Here is a 14022-nt window from a genome sequence, read left to right on the forward strand (position 1 = left end):
TCCTTACTAGTTTCCCTTTCATCAAAGTTTATTCTTTTTCCTTATTTCTATGAGGCTCCAGGAAAATCTTCTCTAAGCAAATACACCTGGTACACTAGGGTAGAGAAGTGTCTTTTCCTTAATTCAGCAGAATTATTTTGTAAATGACATATGGTAGGATTCTAGTTTTTTTAATTTATTCTGCTATCCATTTCTTTTTATGGGTGTTTTCATTCCATTTAAATTCACAGTTATGATTTCCATCTGTGTATTCTGCTCCATTTTGACTTCCTCTTTTAATCCTGATCTTTTTCCTTTCATTATTTCCCTCTACTCCAATGTTTTACTTTAAATCATCCTCCTTTCCCCCTCCCTTATATTACTCTCCTTCCTACCCCCTCCCTTCTTATTTCTCTTCTACTTCTCTATAGGGTAATATAGGATTCTGTGACCCAATGAATCTGTATAGGGACTACCTGCAGTTCTTAGATAATTTACTTGTGGGTGGTGACCTGAGGAGAGTGGAGACTGGAGGAAAATGGATGAATAGATAATGGAGATAGAGGGAGAAACACAGGAAATAAAGACTCAGACAACAAGTTAAAACACTTGGAGTCCAGTAATACTTCTCATGGGCCAGAGAGCCAGAGGATTAATGAGAAGTATGAGGGGCAACAGGGTTGAGAGAAACAAGAGATCATGAGGAACAAGATAGGCTAGAGCGGCAAGAGCATCTAGAGCAGTCAGACGATCAAAAGAGGATCAAGAGCAGGATCAAGAGGGAGACTCACATTTGTTCCCCAACTTTTATTGGAGATTTTAGGACTGTGAAGTAGGAGGTGATTAATGAATACATAATATGGCATAGGTTTTAACATTTGTTGAATTGACAATCACAAAATCAAAGAGGAGATTAATCCAACATGCACCTTGTAAAGGAATGTGGTCTGACAAGGCGTGAGCTAGGACACTGTGGTCAGTAATGCCTTGCTCAGGAATTCTCTTGCCCTTTGGATTGCAGATTCGTCCATACCATGATCAATAAGTAACCTGACCATGAATCTGGTAAATGAATATATAAGTTATAATATCAATACATCAAACCTACTTCCAATATGCTAATATGCCTGGTATGCTAAATATTCCCCTTTTCATTTAAAAAATTAAAACAAGAGTGTATGATGTTAAAAAAGAAATAATAAATTAAATAAAAAACAACAATAAAAATAATGATGAGTATAGCAAAAATAACAAATCAAAAATGAATTCTAAATCAAATAGCAAAATTAAATTTAAAAATTACGTAAGACCAATAATAAAAATTAAAATGATCTTAACTTATTAATCATCATGCAAAAATGAGAGAAAAAATGAATTTTATATCAACTAGAAAAATCAAAGGTAAAAAAGTTTATGAAAGACCAATAATAATAAAAAATAATAAAGTGATCTTAACTCCCTAGTGGTCCTAATTTAATGTGATATCAGTCCCACAGTCTGTAGGACATGTGCATTAATATATCATCTTACCCATGTACAGCCAGGACTGTAAGAAGTTGCCAGACCTTTAAAATTAAAGAAAAGGACTATATCTAGAGATGAGAGGGAATTGTTTACCTTTTCTTGTCCTGATCATGCAGAGTCTTTGGGATATAGAAGCCAAGATGCCTGCCACATAGTTATTTGGTTGGAACTTTGGTACCAGGTCGACTTGTGTTTGAGGGTGTCAAAACACCGCAGCCTTTTACCTCCAACCTTAGCAACCAATATTTATCCATCTTGTATGGATTGCATATCACTTTATGGCTTAGGCTATCAGGCAATGTATAAGATATCCATCATAATACCTTCTCATGCAATCAGACACAATAACTCAGAATAGTCTCATGAAGTTTAACGAATGCTGGCATGTTCCTACAGTCTCAAGCTTTTGGGTATATACCAAAATAAAGGTTCAGATTTATTGTTAATTCATAGTTCATAACCAGAGTATTAATACTACTTTCAATGTACTTATAGTACTAAAAAGAAAATATATGGGGAAAATAATCTGAAAAATTAATCAGGGGAAAATAAAAATAAAATTAACATAAAATTTTAAACTCATGGCTTACATTTCATGTGGCATTGTTTTAGCTAAGCCAATGTGTAATACAAGAATTTTCATTCAAAAATGATTTCTACTTCCCTAATTTAAGATGACCAAGATTCATATTATAAGTGTGCAAAATTTTTCATCATGAAAAGCTTTAAAAAAACATTAATACAACAATTAATGTGAATTTTTAAAAGTACCAATATTCTCATAAATATTACATTTTGATTGGCTGTTGCTCTATATCATTTTTTAAATAACAAGAATGATGAGAATGAAGTGACATTGCACACTTCTGGTTGCATATTTCTGATATAAACCTTATTTAAACTTCTTCTGTATCAATAAACCAATCAATATAACAACCAAGAATATGAGCAATTTTACAGCTTCTTGCTCATATAGATTTTGGTCTAACTTATTAATTTCTTGTTGTAAATGCATAATATCCAATGTGCTTTTTCTTCAAGATTATTAGTGCCATTTTTTCCAAATTTTAAGTATACACCCCAAAGGGGAATCTTGAGGTATGCTTCATCTCTGTCTCATGTAGATGTGGAACGACCAATTCCACACCCAAGGGTCAACAACTGTGCGTCCACAGAGGTTTCCTGACCAAGAGCACTCAGTTTAACACTGAGGCAAGACTTCCCACACACCAGAACATCTTCCAGTATCAGAAGAGGAAGCCGATAGACCCAAAATCCAGCGGCCCGACTGACCTCCGGGGCCGGTGAGAGAGAGCACGAAAGAGTTCCCACAAAGATATCACCCAAAAGATGGGGTGGGGGTTCAGGAGTAATGATCGTAAATGATTTGTGAATAAACAGTTGGAGTAGATGTCCATGTCTATAAGATTCACACCAGTGGTGGTTGGTACATAACAGCTATATAGGTATTGTCATGAATAGGAACTATACATAGATGTAGATGACAGTTTAAGTAATTTAGGTTCCCAATTTAAAATCTCAAAGTCTATTTTACCTGACATCTCACCCTTTCCAGGAGTTAGACCAGGACAATCGGTCCATGATAAATCCCTGTGCAGTATCTCTACCTGATTTAAACACAATATTTTGTTGTCAGGGCTACTAGGTCTATGTTGTGGTTGATAAATTCTATCCCCTGTTCCTATGAGAGCCATACCAATGCCTATATAATTGTTATCAGTGGCATTTCTTACATTACAAGTTGGAATTTTACAATGTATACAAAATAAATTCCTTTTGTCAGTACATAGCGTAGACATACAAAATGAAGGGTATACAGTAGTGTCTGAACAATTGTATCTTTCCCCTTCAGATTACATAGGAATGTCTTTGGCTAAAATTGAGTATGGGATCTATCTGATGTCATTAACATACATAAGTGGGGGCTTGTCCATACAAGTTAACATTCTTAATAATGGAGTTTAGGTATAATAGACCAATAGATGTCAGTATGACAAGTGTCCATCAGAGTAATAATAGTGAACATAATTAAGAGAAGTGTAATGTCAGTGTTTCATCTCATCAGGTGTGTCTTGAGTGCATCTGGTCTGCTGGTGATCAACATTATCTGTGTTGTTCATCTGCTTCTCTTCCTGGTCCTGTGTCACATGGCATGATATGCTCTGTGGGTGTCTAGATATTTCCATTATCTGTAGAAATACAAGCAAACCCTTGACCCAATGTTATCATCCTGGACAGTCTTTATCTCCTAGTAATATTCAACAAAATCCAGGGTTACTATAGGAGTAGCCTATAGCCCTTCTGGGATGGAGAGGTGATTGATGGTTAGGAGTACCATTACATCCCCTTTATATTTAAAAACTTAAATGCAATTTCCAGCTAAATTGGTTTTTAAATAAGTCTGATTCCAATAAAGACACACTTTTTTAAAATATAAAATGAACCGTTTAAGACAATTATCATGCATAGATTTTGGATAATATAAACAATTTCTGTTGTAATTGAACAGTATCCAATGTACTGTTATAACATTTCCAATTGTACAATTTGTTATTTGATCAAATTTGGGTAACATGGAACAATTCCAATAAAATAATTGCAAGTTACATATTGTACAAATACCATTTGAATTATTCAGGTATGTGATAAGCATTGATATTACAACAAATACCCATATACTTTTAGAATAGCATATCTGTAAGCAAATTAATGATATTCTTCTGTAGGTAAACTGCCTCTCATTAAAAGTTCATTTGTGTGGATAATGTATTAGACCTGTCCTTAAGTCAATGGTTTTGCCTTGTTTGTTCATCTGCTTTTTTTTCCTGGTGTCTGGCCTCTGTGTAGTGCTGTTGGTGGTGCTATACAGGCATCTGCTTACTCCTCTCTCTGGACTGACTTTCTTTGGAAATGCTGGATGACTTTGGTTTTCTTCCATGGATCTGCGAAAATAGAAGCAAAATCTCGACCCCAAATGAAGGACTTATTGGGTCTTACTCAGTTAGAAAGTGACTGAAAATATATCCTTTTTGTTGTTGAATTTTGGGCTTTTAAATTTCTTTGAGCCCTTTCTCCAATTGTTTGTTTTTAAGAATTTTCTGGAATGTCAGTCTTATGAGATAAGTTCCATGATTTAGCTTAGCCCATCTATTGCTGCTAGAAGTACTGTTATTCCAGTTTTTTAAAAACTGTTTTGGAATGGCCAAATGTGCAAGATTATTTAAAAGATGTGCAATAACTTTGCATCCTTCTTCATTTTGAGCTTTAGCTCCTACATCATGAGAGTAATTATCTCCAATTACAATTTTGATAAAATTATTTTTCAGTTTTTACAACAGGGGCATATTGTAATGCTTCCTTTTGCAATAGATCTGGTACTCTGATATAGTAGTGAGTGCGAATTATCTGCTTGCTTAAAAGCAGTGGCTGATAGTCCATTTAATTTTGAAACTCCCTCATAATTAGGTCAAGGGAGGTTCATGTCAGAATAAATGTGTATTATAAAATTTTCTCTTTGACTTTGCAAGATAGAATTCATTGATGTTTAATATTCATCTTTCAAGCAAATAACCCTTTAAACAACATACAATGAATCACATATGATTTCACAAGTCTTTGCTATGATCTTAAGCACGTGTCTAAGTGTAGTTAACTCTGCTTTCTGCACAAAACTATATTGTGCATGCATCAACATTACATGACTGTCTGAAATAGAGCTTCTGCTTTTTCTTGATTTGATGCAGTGAAAGTATTCACAGCATTATCAACAAGATGCAATGATGTTATTTTTTTAAACAATTATATATAAATCCATAACTTCAAAGATTTTGGTACTAGGCCTCTAAACAATTGTACTGAGCATTAGCTTTTCTGTTGACTAATTCCAATACTTGTGGTAAAAACTTTTAACCTAAGGTGAAGTTGTTATGCCATCCACGGGGCAGGATTAATTTATCAATCTGCTGTAGTAATTTTCTTTTTAAGACCCCAATAGGTGTAGAAGCAAGTCATGTGGCTGGAGCAGTCAATGTAGCTTCAAATCTAATTAAAAGCCTCACAAATTCTATTTGCAGCGTGGTACTTAACCTACAGTTATACTCAAATTTAGACTGAAATTCATTACAGATAAAATATCTCTTGTCCAAAGAGACTATGGTATATGCAAAATATCAGAAAAACTTTTTACTTTCCCTATTTACAAAAGATCAGATATTTCTTTCTACTTTGCCATGTCCAATATACATTTGAGCTATTTGATTTTAAATTTGACTTCACAGTAACTCCATCTTTTAGCAAAGATCTGTTTTTAAAAAAAAAATCAGGTGTATACTTTGCTTTTAAACAATGGTCTGGCTGGATTCTCTGGGAGTGTTTTAAAGAAATCCATCGTAGTCTCCCAGAACCCCTTTTGATATGCTAAAATTGTGCTGAGATTTTCTGGCTATTTGCTGGAGAGCAAAATTTCTGCCTGCTTTAATGTTTTTGGAATCACTAGTCTTGTCTTTGGCGTCCTGAATTTTAAAGTATCTCAGGATTATTTTGCCAATGTTCAAATTTTGTTTAGGCCTGTGGTCTCAGCAGATATGGGTTGACCCAATGCTGTTCTGTGGGACATTCTTTGAAAAAATCAGAAGACCATCTCGGCTTTAATTTGGGAAATGATCATTTAAGATGTCCAGTTTTGCGTTAGGCAAAGCAAACCCGTGTTCTCCTAGTTTAAACTGAACAGCCCTCGGATTCTTGAGGACTAAAGTTTTATGTCTTGGCACGTTCTTATAGCCCTTTTGTGAGGAATCGTCTCCTCAAAGAACTCTGTAGCATTACAGTGCAATGCTTTTTAGCAACTAGCCCAATGGGATTAAAGGTTTGTTCTGAGTATAACAATTACCCATTAAGACTTCAAAATTTACCTATGCCAGTTAATTCCTCATAGGGAATGGGCACAAGGATTTCCTTATTTTTTCTAGTTTGTTCCTTGCATAACTTTTGAAATAGTAGTTTTCAAGTTAAGAAATATTTTGCAATATGCTTAGATTCAATTGATACCAATGATCTGGCCTTAGATTGCTGGTTTATCTTGTCCAGCAGCACCTTGGTGAAGGGAGCTTCATTATCATACTTAATTACCCTGCTTTTGATCTCTTTAGGAGTCAGGAATGCAACATTTTTAGGCTGCCCTAAATTTACTCCTGCATTTTCAGAATTATCTCTAATTTCTGTTGGAAATGCTGTTTTACCTGCTTTCTTCCCCACAGTTAAAATGATTGTAATCCTACATTAGGTTTTCATGGAGGTAGAGGTTGAAATTCAGGAGGATTGGGGGGAAGGGAGGTAAAGATAAGACTTTCCAGCTTCTGAAGCAGCCACAGAGTAGGGGGGTAGTGAATGAATAGATAATCAGTTAAAGCCATAAAAAGTTGAAAGAGGAATAGTGATAAGTAAATTGTTAGTAGAATTTGTGAAAGTTTGGGGTTGAAATTGAGGAATAGCTCAACTCTCCACATTTAGTGCAGTATTCTGACTAAATTCCATGTGCTCCCAATTACTGGTAATATTCTCTGTCCTCTTTTTTTTTTTTTACTTCGTTTCATAGCTTGCCTTTTAAATGCCACTGTTGTTTAGTAAATGCTCCTTTTTTTTTTTGAAAGTTAGGACATTACAAGATAACTTTAAGTAATGCCTGGAGCTAAACTTCTGAGATCTTAATTGCAAGTTTTAAAGATTAATGGACCAGGAACTCTACCTATTTGATCCCATTCTTGTACATCAACTACCCCTCTTTATGTAAAATCAGGATAAGATTTTAAGATAGTCTTAATCAACACTCAGAACTTAGTCTCTGAAAGCTTAATTCCTCTCTTCTGAACTGAAGACTTCAATAACCGAATATAACAAGTATGAGAAGATAGATTTTGACCCATGTTCCTGAATGGAAAAGCTTACCCGACTGACCAAGTTCAGGTCTGCTGATCTTTCTCCAATCTTGAACCCCAACATCATCTCCTCAGGTGATTTTTAACCACATTTCATGCCAAATATAGAGACAGCCTGCAGTTCTTATATAATTTACTTGTGGGTGGTGACCTGAGAAGGAGAATGGAGACTGGAGGAAAATGGATGAATAGATAATGGAGATAGAGGGAGAAATGCAGGAATAAAGACTCAGAGACAACAAGTTAGAATACATGGGGTGCTGTACTACTTCTCATGGGCCTGAGAGCCAGAGGAATAATGAGAAGTATGAGGGGGCAACAGCATTGCGAGAAACAAGAGATCATGAGGAACAAAATAGGCTAGAGGGGCAAGAGTATCTAGAGCAGTCAGACGATCAAAAGAGGATCAAGAGCAGGATCAAGAGGGAGACTCACATTTGTTCCCCAACTTTTATTGGAGATTTTAGGAATGTGAAGTGGGAGGTGATTAATGAATACATAACATGGCATAGGTTTTAACATTGGTTGAGTTGACAATCATGAAATCAAAGAGGAGGAGATTAATCCAACATGCGCCTTGGAAAGGAACTGTGGTCAGTAATGTTCTGCTCAGGAATTCTCTTGCCCTTTGGAATGCAGATTCGTCCATATCATGATCAATAAGTAACCTGACCATGAGCCTGGTAAATGAATATATAAGACACAATATCAATACATCAATCTTACTTCCAAGATGCTAATATGCCTGGTATGCTACAATCTGGCTATTCTTCCCTCTCTAAGTCAATTCCAATGAGGATAAGGTTTAAATATTACCTGTCGCTGCCCTCTTTCTCCCTTCCAATGTAATAGCATTCTCCCCCACACCTGTGCCTCTTTATGTGATATAATTTGCCCCATTTTACTTCTCTCTTCCCATTTCTCTTTGTACAATCCTCTTTTTCACCCCTTGTTTTATTTTTTGACATGTCATCCTAAATGGCTTGTTACCTGTTATGTTGGGAATTTTGGTGAGGAAAGAACAAGAGAGAACATATAAATAATTCTGGTTTATTGGTTGGGAAGGGGAGGAAGGAACAGGGGTTTAGGAGAAAATTTGTACTAGTTATCTTAAAATCTAATGTCTATAAGCTATCTAAAACTATCTTTCTAAGCAAAATACTAATTTTCCCCAATAGCCAAATCTCACACAAAGGCCAGGATCTTCAGAGGTGATGTATGCCTTCAATCTTTTCTTCAAGCTGCCAGCAGCTAGATTCAGATATTTCCTTCTTTAGCTGGTGTTAGAAGTAGAATACCTATTTTTACAAGGTCCTTCAGGAGAGAAGATGTCTGACCACTGGAGAATAGAATCTTATCCCAGATCTCCTGCCTTGGACTCCCATGTGACTCTTAGTCACAAGCTCCTGTCAATCACTCACTCTGATGTTTGCACCTCTCAGTTTTTTGCAAATTGTTCATTCTTCATCACATACCACGCCCTTTATGTATACTTCTTCTAACTACTATGATAATGATAACAATTTTTAAGAGTTACAAATATCATCTTTCCATACAGGAATATTAACAATTTGACCTTATTGAAGCTCTTAAATTTTTTCTCTTTCATATTTACTTTTGTATGCTTCTCTTGAATTTTGTATTTGAACATCAAATTTTCTGTTTGTCTGGTATTTTCTTCAGGAATATTTGGAAACCTTTTTTTATTGTTACCATAACTTCTCCTAAAATAATATATTCAGATTTGATGGGTAGTTGATTCTTGGCTATAAACCCAGTTCCCTTGCCTTCCAGAATATCATATTCCAAGCCTTACAGTCTTTCAGTGTGGAATCTGCCAGATTCTGTGTAGTTCTGACTGTGGCTGCATGATATGTGAATTATTTCTTTCTGCCTGTTTGCAGTACTGTAAAGATTAAAATTTAGGGGAGACTGAGGCCGGTAGAAATTAGTTTTCTCTCTGCAAGGAGTATTATATTTTTTTAGAGGTTTATTAAAATTAAGGATTAAAAAATAATCAACAACTTTAGCAAAGTTGCAGGATACAAAATAAACCCACATAAGTCATCAGCATTTCTATATAATTCCAACACAGCTCAGCAGCAAGAACTAGAAAGAGAAATCCCATTCAAAATTACCCAAGACAAAATAAAATACTTAGGAATCTATCTCCCGAGACAAACACAGGATCTATATGAACACAACTACAAAACACTTTCCACACAACTAAAACTAGACTTGAACAATTGGAAGAACATTAACTGCTCATGGGTAGGATGAGCCAATATAATAAAAATGACCATCCTACCCAAACTCATCTATCTATTTAGTGCCATACCCATGGAACTTCCAAAAAAATTTTTTACTGATTTAGAAAAAACCATAACAAAGTTCATTTGGAAGAACAAAAGATCAAGGATATCCAGGGAAATAATGAAAAAAAAAATACAAAGGAAGGGGGTCTTGCAGTCCCAGATCTCAGACTATATTACAAAGCAGCAGTCATTAAAACAATTTGGTACTGGCTAAGAGACAGAAAGAAAGATCAGTGGAATAGACTGGGGGCAAGCAACCTCAGCAAGACAGTATATGACAAACCCAAAGATCCCAGCTTTTGGGACAAAAATCCACTATTTCATAAAAACTGCTGGGAAAATTGGAGGACAGTGTGGGAAAGATTAGGCTTAGATCAACACCTCACACCCTACACCAAGATAAATTCAAAATGGATGAATGACTTGAACATAAAAAAGGAAACTATAAGAAAATTAGGCAAACACAGAATAGTATACATGTCAGACCTTTGGGAAGGGAAAGACTTCAAAACCAAGCAAGAATTAGAAAGAGTTACAAAATGCAAAATAAATAATCTGGATTACATCAAATTAAAAAGTTTTTGTACAAACAAAACCAATGTAACCAAAATCAGAAGGGTAGCAACAAATTGGGAAACAATCTTCATAAAAACCTCTGACAAAGGTTTAATTACTCAAATTTATAAAGAACTAAATCAATTGTACAAAAAATCAAGCCATTCTCCAATTGACAAATGGGCAAGGGACATGAACAGGCAATTCTCAGCCAAAGAAATCAAAACTATTAATAAGCACATGAAAAAGTGCTCTACATCTCTTATAATCAGAGAGATGCAAATCAAAACAACTCTGAGGAATCACCTCACACCTAGCAGATTGGCTAACATGACAGCTATGCAAAGTAATGAATGCTGGAGGGGATGTGGCAAAGTGGGGACATTAATTCATTGCTGGTGGAGTTGTGAATTGATCCAACCATTCTGGAGGGTAATTTGGAACTATGTCCAAAGGGTGATAAAAGACTGTCTGCCCTTTGATCCAGCCATAGCACTGCTGGGCTTGTACCCCAAAGAGATAATGGACAAAAAGACTTGTACAAGAATATTCATAGCTGCGCTCTTTGTGGTGGCCAAAAATTGGAAAATGAGGGGATGCCCCTCAATTGGGGAATGGCTGAACAAATTGTGGTATATGTTGGTGATGGAATACTATTGTGCTAAAAGGAATAATAAAGTGGAGGAATTCCATGGAGACTGGAACAACCTCCAGGAAGTGATGCAGAGCGAAAGGAGCAGAACCAGGAAAACATTATACACAGAGACTGATACATTGTGGTACAATCGAAGGTGATGGACTTCTCCATTAGTATCAATGCAATTTCCCTGAACAATCTGCAGGGATCTAAAAAAAAATACTGCCCACAAGCAGAGGATAAACTGTGGAAGTAAAAACACCGATGAAAAGCAACTGCTTGACTACAGGGTTGGAGGAGATCTGCTTGACTACAGGGTTGGAGGAGATAAGACTGAGGAGAGACTCTAAATGAACACTATAATGCAAATTCCAACAACAGGGAAATGGGTTCGAGTCAAGAACACATGTGATAACCAGTGGAATCATGCATCGGCTATGGGAGAGGGAAAGGGGGGGGGAGGGGAGGGAGGGGAGGAGAGGAAAAGAAAACGATCTTTGTTTCCAGTGAATAATGTATGAAAACGACCAAATAAAATAATGTTTAAAAAAATACAGGAAAAAAAATAAAAAAAAAATTAAGGATTAAAGAAAATATAGGATAAGAAAAACATGCCTAGGCCACAGAGGCCTAGACAAGACCACACCTACATTATGGAAAGAGCCAAGTCTGCCCCAAAACGGAAGTCCAAAAGACCCCGCAAAAGCTTTTGCAATCAGGTTAAATACCTTCTCAATCTCGGCCCAGGTGAGATTACAAAGGCATTCTGGGGAAGTAGAGCAAAGGCTTGTGGGGATTGAAGTCCTGGATTCCAATCCATTTTTACAGTGCTTTTCTCTTGTCTGGAAAGCTCTTGAACATGGCTATAACATTTCTGGGAGTTGTCATTTGGGGATTTCTTGCAGGGGATAATCTGTGGATTCTTTCAATTTCTATTTTAATGTCTTGTTCAAAAATGTCAGGGTAGGTTTCTTCAATAAGGCTTGTAATATGATGTCTAGGTTTTGTTTTGTTTTGTTTTTTTGTTTTGTTTTTTTGGTCATGATTTTCAGGAAGTTCACTAATTCTTAAACTGTCTTACCTGGATCTATCTTCCAAGTCAGTTGTTTTTTCAACGAGCTATTTCATATTTTCATCTATTTTTCATTCTTTTTATTTTGTTGTGTTGTTTCTTAACGTCTCAAGAAGTCAGTAGATTCTATTTGCCCAGTTATAACTTTTAAAGACTGAATTTCTTCTATGACCTTTTGATCCTCCTTTTCCAATTGTCCCTTTGTTCATTTCATGGCACTCTTTCTTCTTTGGAGTTTTTGCCCTTTTTTCTAGTAGGTCAATTCTGTTTTTCAAGATACTTTTTTCTTCATTGGATTTTTTTGTACCTCTTTTTCCAGTTGACCAGTTTTACTTTTTATGCCGTTGGCTTTTTTTTGCCCATTTTCCTTCAACCTTTCATATTTGATTTTAATTCCTTTTTTAATTCTTCCAGAGCCCAATTCCTAGGGGTTTTTTTGTATTTGTTTTTTTTTTTTTTTAATTTGAGGTTTTACTTATAGTACCTTAGAACCATTCATCCTCTGTGGCTCTTTGCTCTTTTCCCCCATAGACATTTTCAAGAGTTGTTCTTTTCCTGTTGTTTACTAATTTTCTCAGACCTTTAGGTTTGTTTGTTTTTTTGTTTGATTTTTGCTTTCAGACTGTAAGCTTGCTGATTCTCTCTCCTCTGCTGGTTTATTGAATTAGGCAAGGTGAGCAAATCTTTCCTGGGTCTAAGACTTCAATGCCCAAAAGTGCCCAGCCAAATGAACCCTTAGTCCTCCTTGCCAGCTGTTGTTAGGGGGCTTGACTTTAAAGGGTGTGTCTGAGATGCTCTTCCACCAGTGCAGCCCCCTTCCTGGGATCCCAAAGTCAGTCTATGCCCAATTGCAGAATCTCAGAGTGATAGGTGGGTGTGTTTGGAGGGAGATGGGATTGGGTTGGCCAACCCTCATCTGTGAGCAGTTTTGCTCCTGGTTCCCCCTTATCCTGTAAAAAAAAATCAGCACTCTCTGCCTACCTTTCAAGTTGTATTCAGTGAGGGACCCCTGTAACTCTGTCATACGGTTGCATTTGGATTCCTGATTTTTTGAAGCACTTTTAAAAGATTGGTATGGAAGGATATTCAGAGTTGCTTCAGCTTTTTAGACTACAAAGCTGTCATGTTGAATGTTTCCCCCAAGCAGAATTATTTTGAAACAAAAAAGCATGTGCCTGAAATGCAGATAGGGTTTGGTTGGCAGCGGCTTCTAGGTCTCCTCTTCCTAGTGACTATTCTGTATCTTTTTATTCCCCATCTCCTCTCTCCACCAATTAATTCCCCTTTTTTTCTTTTTCCCTGACAGGATCTTCTGCTTGACTAGTAAAATGGTTCCAGGAAATCATTTATTTGATTTGCCTATATTTATAGCCCTTGTATTTGAGGCTCCACACTGACAGGAAGAACCCAGGCACAATTTGGATAACTCCCATTTCTCTGGTTCATTGTCCTTAATAGAGATGTTCTCTAGGGTATGTAGTTGGTACAATGGATAGAGCTCAGGGATTATAGTCAGGAAGACTGAAGATCAAATCTACCACAGACACTTACAAGCTGTGTGACCCTGGGCAAGTCATTTAAGGCTATTTGCCTCAGTTTCCTCATTGGTAAAATGATCTGGAGAAGGAAATGGCAAGGCACTCCAGCATCTTTGTCAAGAAAAACTCAAATGAGGTCAAGAAGAGTCAAATTTGACCAAAACAATTGAACAACAAAAAACTCAGATGATCTGGGAACTTCAGTATCCTATCACTTCCCAGAGGTAGTGACCAATTCCCCTTACAGACATACATATTCATTCACATGGATCCAAACAAAAACAAGTTTATTTATGAATTATTATAAACAGATAGGACTCGTATCTGAGACTCCAGAAAGTTACAATAACCTTCCTCTCTTTCTACTGAGCAACCTTACCCCAAAGATCTATTATATATCTATCACTTGATTAAATGCTCTGGGTAGGGTGCAGATCAGGGCTCTTCT

Source organism: Monodelphis domestica, chromosome 3 (assembly GCF_027887165.1).
Source record: "Monodelphis domestica isolate mMonDom1 chromosome 3, mMonDom1.pri, whole genome shotgun sequence".
Lineage (NCBI taxonomy): Eukaryota > Metazoa > Chordata > Mammalia > Didelphimorphia > Didelphidae > Monodelphis > Monodelphis domestica.